Raw genomic sequence first — 7,994 nt, 5'->3', positions numbered from 1 at the left:
CTGAATCTCCAAGGAACTGTTGAAAAGGAAAAACAAAGCTGGGGGCATCACAATGCCGGATTTCGAGCTGTACTACAAAGCTGTGATCACAAAGACAGCATGGTACTGGCACAAAAACAGACACATAGACCAATGGAACACAATAGAGAGCCCAGAAATGGACCCTCGGCTCTTTGGGCAACTAATATTTGATAAAGCAGGAAAAAACATCCGGTGGGAAAAAGACAGTCTCTTCAATAAATGGTGCTGGGAAAATTGGACAGCTACATGCAAAAGAATGAAACTTGACCACTCTCTCACACCATACACAAAAATAAACTCCAAATGGATGAAAGACCTCGATGTGAGACAGGAATCCATCAAAATTCTAGAGGAGAACATAGGCAGCAACCTCTATGACATCGGCCAAAGCAACCTTTTTCATGATACATCCCCAAAGGCAAGAGAAACAAAAGATAAAATGAATCTATGGGACTTCATCAAGGCAGTGTTTCTTACTTCAAGAATGTGCTCTTCTGTTGGCAGTATGAAGTGAAATAGAAGGCACTTTCTTGCGGGTGGAGCCCAGGCTGGCATTCTATGGGAAGCTGAAGGCCATCTCATTTTTTTCCTTGAAAAAATTTTTAATTGTGGTGAAATACACAGATCATAAAATTTACCATATTAGCCATTTTTATGAGCACAGTCAGTGGTATTTACATTCCCATTGTTATGCAACCATCACAACCACCCATTTCCAGAACTTCTTTCATCTTGTAAAACGGAAAGTCTGTATCCATTAAAACCTCCAATGCATACTCCCAGCCTCTGAAAGCCATCATCGTTATTACTGGTACATCAATCATCAATAAATTTGACTACTCTATGTTTCTTATATAAGTGGAATCACAGTATTTGTCTTTTTGTGATTGGCTTCTTTTTTTTGGTGACTGGCTTATTTATTTTACTTTGCATAATGTGCTCAAGGTTCATGTATGCTGTAGCATGTGATAGGATTTCCTTAATTTTTAAGGATGATATATAGTTATATATATATATAGATATATAGTAACACCACATTTTGTTTATCTATTTATTCACTGATGGACACTTGGGTTGCTTCCACCCCTTGGCTATGGCGAATTCTGTTATGAAGATGGCTGCATAAATACCTCATCAAGATCCTGCTTTAACTGCACTTGCCTGTAGTGTAGAGGTTAAGAGTCTGGGCTCTAGAAGCAGAGTACAGGGGTTCAAGCCCTGGTTCTAGAACCTCCACACTCTATAACCTTAGCCAAATAACCCTACCTCTGTTACAGTGCTTTCTGATTTCTAAAACTGACATTCATAGCACCTCCTTTGTATAGTTCTTGTGGAAATTCATTGGATCGGAATGCCTGGCTGCCCAGTTGACAGAGCATATGACTCTTGATCTCGGGGTTGTGAGTTTGAGCCCTATGTTGGGTGTATAGATTAGTTAAAATATTTTTTAAAAATTCATGATTTAATACCAGTAATATGCTTGGAACAATAACTGGCTCATGATTAGTGAATTATTATTACTGGTACATCAAATAACTTAGGCAAGAGAGTCATTTTACCATCAGCACATCACTAAGTCACTAAAAGTCACTGACATCAAGCCAGAATCAAGTACAACTACTAGGTAATAAAGAGGGCAAGATCCTGCTTTCAATTCTTTTGGATATATACTCAGAACTGGGATTGCTGGAGCACATAGTCATTCCATTTTTAGTTTTTTGAGGAACCTTCATACTGTTTTCCATAGCAGAGCACTATTTTATGTTCCTACCAACAGTGCAGAAGAATTCCAGTTTCTCCATATCCTTGCCAACCCTTGTTGTTTTGTTGGTTTTTTGTTTATTTGGTAGTCATTTTAATGGGAATGACGTGATTCTTCTTTATTCTTGCGTGTTTATTTGTTATTATTGTCTGCATCCATAAAATGTTGGCATTTTATTGGGATCATATTAACTTATCTATTAATTTGGAGACAACTGACATCTTTATTATATTAAGTCAAAGGGAAGTTTTCCACTTGTTCAAGTCCACATTTGTGCTTTTTAAAGTGCATTACATTTTTCCACACAATGAGATTTTGTACATTTAACAAGTTTGCTTTTAAGAATTTATCTTGTTTTGTAGAAGATAGGATCTTCTATTCCTTAACACTAACTTGTGTTGATTTTTGTTGTGTAAATTTTATGTGCTGACACCTTACTGAATTGTTTTATACTTCTTTTCCAATTTATATACCTCTGTTTGTTTTCCTTTCTCTGACTGCATTGGATAATTCCTCCAATGTAATGTTAAAAAGTAGTAAAAATAGAAAGCATCCTTGCCTTGTTCCTGACCTTTATTGGAATTCTTCCATTGTTTCCCCATTAAGTAAGATGTGTCTCTAACATGATTATGTATGTGTGTATATATAATATCATAAGATGATAAAATATAATTTAATGTACACAACATGGTCAGGTTTGAGATATAGCCACCAATTCCCATTTTAATTATTTTTAAAAATCTGGAATGTGTTTTGAGTGTTATTGAAGGGTCTTTTAGTATATAGGGAAAGAGTTATGACTTTTCTTCTTAAATCTACTGATTTGGTAAATTATACTATTGTAATTCCTAATATTTCATTCTGCATATCTGGGATAAATTCCACTTAGTTGTGATGTTATTTATATAATTTGTTGGATTGTGCTTGTATATATATGTATATATATAAATATGTATAGATATAAATTATTTATAAATTATATATACATTTTTTTTGCCTCAATAAAACAGTTGTAGGTTTAGAGAAAAATTCCACAGAAAATATAGAGAGGACCTATATGCCCTCTCTCTCCCTTTCCACCTTTCTATTATTAACATTTTGCATTAGTGTGGTAGATTTGTTATAATTAATGAACTAATATTGATACATTAATATTAACTAAAGTCCATAGTTTATTTTAGTGTTTACTATTTGTGTTTTATAGCTCTGTAGCTTTTGACAAATGCATAATTTCATCTTTCTACCATTAGAGAGAGTATTATATAGAATAGTTTTACTGCCCTGAAAAATGCTCTGTGCTCCATCTATTAATCCCACTTCCCTCATCAAACTTCTGGTAACCACTGATCTTTTCACTCTCTACATTGTTTTTCCTTTTCCAGAGTGATATATAATTGGAATCTTAGAGTATGTATACAGCCTTTTCACTTGGCTTCTTTGACTAAGCAATATACATTTAAGATTCCTCCATATTTTTTCATGGCTTGATAGCTCAGTTGTTTAGTCACTCAAAAATATAGGCACACTTTTTCTTTCTTTCTTTCTTTCTTTTTAAGATTTTATTTATTTATTTGACACAGAGATAGAGCCAGACAGCACAAGCCAGGGGGTGGGGGTACGATGGCAGAGGGAGAGGGAGAAGCAGGCTCCTCGCTGAGCAGGGAGCCCCATGTGGGGCTAGATCCCAGGCCCTTGGGATCATGACCTGAGCTGAAGGCAGATGCTTAACTGACTGAGCCACTCAGGTGCCCCCAGGCATACTTTGTTTTATTGTACTTTGCTCTACTGCACTTCACAGATAATGGTTTTGTTTTGTTTTTTTTCTAACAAATTGAAGGATTGTGGCAACCCTGTGTTGAGCAAGTCTACTGGCACCATTTACCCAGCAGCATTTGCTCCCTTTGTTTCTGTGTCATTTTTGGTAATTCTCACAATATTTCAAATTTTCATTATTATTATATTCATTATGGTGATCTGTGATCTTTGATGTTACTATTTTAATTGTTTGGGGACACCATGAATTGTGCCAGTATTAGACATTAAACCAGTAGTGCCTGGGTGGCTCGGTTGGTTAAGTGTCCAACTCTTGATCTCAGCTCAGGTCTTGATCTCAGGGTCATGAGTTCAAGCCCCACATTGGGCTCCATGCTGGGCATGGGACCTACTTAAAGAAAGGGGAAATATATATATTGTATTTATATTTATAAGACAGCAAACTTTATCAGCAAATGTTGTTTGTGTCTTGACTACTGCCCTGACTGCCTGTTCCTCCATTCCACTCCCTGTCCTTGGGGCTTCCTGTTACCTGAGACACAACAATATTGAAATTAGTAATAACCCTACAGTGGCCTCTAAGTGTTAAAGTAACAAAAAACATAAAGCTAGAAATGACTAAGCTTAGCTAGGAAGGCACGTTGATAATCAAGATAGGTCGAAAGCTAGACCTCTTGCACCAAATAACCAAGTTGTGTGTGAATGCAAAGGAAGAGTTCTTGAAGGAAATTGAAAGTTCTATTCCAGGCTGGTCCAAGGGTCGTGAGTTATCTCAGTTGACTGTTCACAATCAGTTACAAGAAGTTCTATTCCAGGGAACACATGAGTGATAAACTGAAACAGCCTTGTTGATACAGAGAAAGTTTTAGTGGTCTAGATAGAAGATCAAACTAGCTACAACATTCCCTTAAGCCAGAACCTAACCCACAGGAAGGCCCTAACTTTCTTCAATTCTTTGAAGGCTGAGAGAGGTGAGGAAGCTGCAGAAGAAAACTTTGAACCTAGCAGAGGTTGGTTCATGAGGTTTAAGGAGAAAAGCCATCTCCGTGACATAAAGGTGCAAGTAGACATGAATAGATGTTTTTCCACAGGAGACATACAGATGGCCAACAGACACGTGAAAAGATGCCCAACATCACTAATCATCAGGGAAATACAAATCAAAACTACAATGAGATATCACCTCACACCTGTCAGAATGGCTAAAATCAACAACACAAGAAACAACAGGTGTTGGCGAGGATGTGGAGAAAGGGGAACACTCTTTCACTGCTGGTGGGAATGCAGACTGGTGCAGCCACTCTGGAAAACGGTATGGAGGTTCCTCAAAAATTTTTTAAAAATAGACTTACTTGAGATGATGGGTGGCTCAGTTGGTTAAACCTATGACTCTTGATTTTTGGCTCAGGTCATGATCTCAGGGTCACGAGATTGAGCCCCACATCAGGCTCCACCCTAGGTGTGGAGCCTGCTTAGGATTTTCTCTCTTTCTCTCTCCCTCTGCCCCTCCCCTTCTATCTCTTGGGGGATATATCTATCTATCTATCTATCTATCTATCTATCACCTGGGTGGCTCAGTAAGGAACTGATTCTAGGTTTCAGCTCAGTTCATGATCTCAGGATCATGAGATTGAGCCCTGTACTGGGCTTCACATTCAGCAGGGAGTCTGCTTCTCTCTGTCTCTCTCCCTCTGCCCCTTCCCCTGCTTTTGTGCTCTCTCAAATAAATAAATCTTAAAAAAAAAAAGATAAGAAAAGAAATAACGTATGATCCAGCAATTGGATCTACTAGGTATTTATCTAAAGAATACAAAAATGCTAATTCAAAGGGATACATGCACCCAAATGTTTATAGCAGCATTATCTGTAATAGTCAAACTATGGAAGCAGCCCACGTGTCCATCAACTGATGAATGGATAAGGAAGATGTGGTATATATACACAATGGAATATTACTCAGCTGTAAAAAAAAAAAAAGAAAGAATGAAATCTTGCCATTTGCAATGACATAGATGGAGCTAGAGAGTTATGGTAAGCTAAATAAGCCAGAGAAAGACAAATGCCACATGATTTCAGTTGTATGTGGAATCTAAGAAACAAAACGAGCAAAGGGAAAAAGGCAAATTAAGAAACAGACTCTTAACTAGAGAGAACAGACTGATGGCTACCAGAGGAGAGGTGGGTGAGGGGATGGGTTAAATAGGTGATGGGTATTAAGGAGTGCACTTGTGATGAGCATTCAGTGTTGTAAGGAAGTGTTGAATCACTATATTCTACACTTTAAACTCACACTGAAAGTTAACTAACTGGAATTTAAATAAAAACTTAAAAAGCAGTGCAAGTTGAAGATCTTGCTAACATAATTCATGAAGGTGGTACACCAAAGAACATATTTTCAATGCAGACAAAATAGCTTTCTGTTGGAAAAAGATGCCACTTTCATAGCTAAAGAGAAGTCAGTTCCTGGCTTCAAAGCACAGGCTTACTCTCTCAATAGGCGTTAATGCAGCTGGTGACTTTATTATTTTTTTCTTTTTAAAACATTTCTTTAAATTCAATTAGCGAACATATAGTACATCACTAGTTTTTTTATTTAAATTGAAGCCAATGCTCATTTACAATTCCAAAAATCTGAGGGCCTTTAAGAATTATTGCAAATCTACTCTGCCTGTGCTCTGTAAATGGAACAATAAAGCCTGGATGACAGCACATCTGGTTACAACATGGTTTACTGAATATTTTAGCCCACTGGTGAGATGTATTCCGCAGGAAAAAAGATCCTTTCAAAATACTACTGCTCATCGACAATGCACCTGGTCACCCAAGAACTCTTACGGAGAGGTACAGTGAAATTTATGTTGTTCGCATGCCTGCTAACACAACATTCATTCTGCAGCCCATGGATCAAGGAGTCATTTTGACTTTCGAGTCTTGTTATTGAAGAAATACATTTTGTAAGGTTACAGCTGCCACAGATGATTCCGTGGATAGATCTGGGCAAAGTAAATTGAAAACCTTCTAGAAAGGATTCATTCTAGATGCCATTAAGAACATTTGGATTCATGAGAAGAGGTCAAACTATCAACAGTAATAGAGGTTTTGAAGAAGCTGATTACAACATTCATGGCTGATTTTGAGGGGTACTTCAGTGGATGAAATAACTGCAAATGTGATGGCAATAGCAAGAGAATTAGAATGAGAAGTGGAGTCTGAAGGTGTGACTAAATTGGCACAATCTAATGATAAAAGTCCTCATGAGGACTTGCTTCTTATGGATGAGCAAAAAAAGTGGTTTCTTAAGATGGAATCTACTCCCAGTGAAAATGCTGTGAAAATTGTTGAAATGACAAAGGATTTAGAATGTTACATAAACTTAGTTGATAGAGCAGTGGCAGGGTTTGAGAGGATTGACTGACTCCAATTTTGAAAGAAGTTCCTAGGTAAAATGCTGTCAAACAGCATCACATGTGGGGTGCCTAGGTGGCTCAGTTGGTTAAGCATCTGACTCTTGATTTTGGCTCAGATTATGATGTCACAGTGGTGGGACTGAGTCCTGCACCAGGCTCCATGCACAGCGGGGAGTGTGCTTGGGATTCTGTCTCTCTTTCTCCACCTGCCTCTCTCCCCCCCCACACCCCACTCAAATAAATAAATATAATAATAATAATAATAATAATAATAATAATAATAATAAACCAGCATCACATACTACAGAGAAATCCTTTGTGAAAGGAAGAGTCCATTGATGGAACAAACTTCATTGCTGTCTTATTTTAAGAAACTGCCACAGCGACCCCAACCCTCAGCAACCACTGTCCTAATCAGTCAGCAGCCATCATTGAGGCAAGATGTTCCACTGGCAAAGAAGATTACAATTTGGTGAAAGCTAATCATCAGATGATGGTTAGCTTTTTTTTCCAATGAATTATATTTAAATTAAGATATGTACATTGTTTTTTAGATATAATGCCATTGCACATTTAATAAACTATAATATAATGTAAATATAACTTTAATATGCACTGGGAAATTCATATTCACACATTATTGTGGTGGCCTGGAACCAAACCCACAATATTTTCAAGGTATTCTACCAATGTACCACGCATTGTTTATCCATTCATTTGTTGAAAGATATCTAGATTGCTTTCAATTTTGGACCGTTATGAATAAAGCTACCATAAATATTTGTATGCAGGTTTTTTTGTGGACAAAGTTTTCAACTTATTAGGTAAGTACCTAGAAACACAATTGCTGGATCATATGGTAAGCCTATGTTTAGTTTTCTAAACAATAACTGCTACAGTGTTTTACAAAGTGGTGTTGTTCTCACCAACAATGAATGAGAGTTCCTGTTGCGCCACATCCATGGCAGCATTTGGTGTTGTCAGTGTTTTGGATTTTGGTCACCCTGATTGCTGTATAGTGATATCTCATT

This window comes from Ursus maritimus, unplaced genomic scaffold (genome assembly GCF_017311325.1).
Source record: "Ursus maritimus isolate PB19 unplaced genomic scaffold, ASM1731132v1 scaffold_5, whole genome shotgun sequence".
Taxonomy (NCBI): Eukaryota; Metazoa; Chordata; class Mammalia; order Carnivora; family Ursidae; genus Ursus; species Ursus maritimus.
Note: the sequence above shows the minus strand (reverse complement) of the source record.